The sequence below is a fragment of the Trachymyrmex septentrionalis genome, unplaced genomic scaffold (assembly GCF_001594115.1).
Source record: "Trachymyrmex septentrionalis isolate Tsep2-gDNA-1 unplaced genomic scaffold, Tsep1.0 scaffold200, whole genome shotgun sequence".
NCBI classification, from domain to species: Eukaryota; Metazoa; Arthropoda; class Insecta; order Hymenoptera; family Formicidae; genus Trachymyrmex; species Trachymyrmex septentrionalis.
In genome coordinates this window covers 27,205-27,999 of record NW_017305181.1, presented here as the reverse complement: position 1 = coordinate 27,999, position 795 = coordinate 27,205, and positions in this window count along the sequence as shown.

Here is a 795-nt window from a genome sequence, read left to right as displayed (position 1 = left end):
AACTGTTGCCATTTTGAAAATATGCATATGACATTAATTATCTTAGTCCGAGCAAGAATTACATGTCCACTCGTTAACAAAAAGTTTATTTTTTGACCAATGATACGATTCCTTGATCACCGTTTGATCGTGTTAGCGGTGCAGGCCTAATTTTAGTGCCTTCTTATTAGTATGGTGTAAATAATTAACATTACAAAAAATATTTTTTTACACATATATTGTACGCACTTTCTAGACCTGTTTTAGTTCTTAAAAAAATTATACTTAAATTTTTATTTATTAAAAAAATTTTTAAAGAATGCCTTCAAAATCGACTCTCAGATTAACGTAAGGACCACCTTAAACAACTTTTTTTAAAGCATCTTGGGTTAAAGGAACATGCCATTTTTTTTCTCTGGAAGCCTTTTTCCAGATATCCAGAAGGATAGTCGGAAAATCCGATCGGATAATTGGATATCCAAAAAGAGAATTTGACGACAAATATCCGATATCCGGTACCCCTTAATTTACTATTCTTATTATGTTATAATTTTACCGTTGCTTTTGCTGTTACTTTTTTATGATGACATATGTCAAGATCAAGTTCATTGAAGATAAAAATTCTGACAGTATGTTTATTTGATTACATTACACAACATTACTTCCTTCACAACGTTTTTTAAAGATGCCTATCTCTTACAAATATTTAATAATAAAAAGTAGTAATTGATTATTTATTTTAAATATGTGTTGTTTAGTATATTTTTAATACTCAAAATAAGTATCGTATATACATGTTGTGTACAATCAACATAC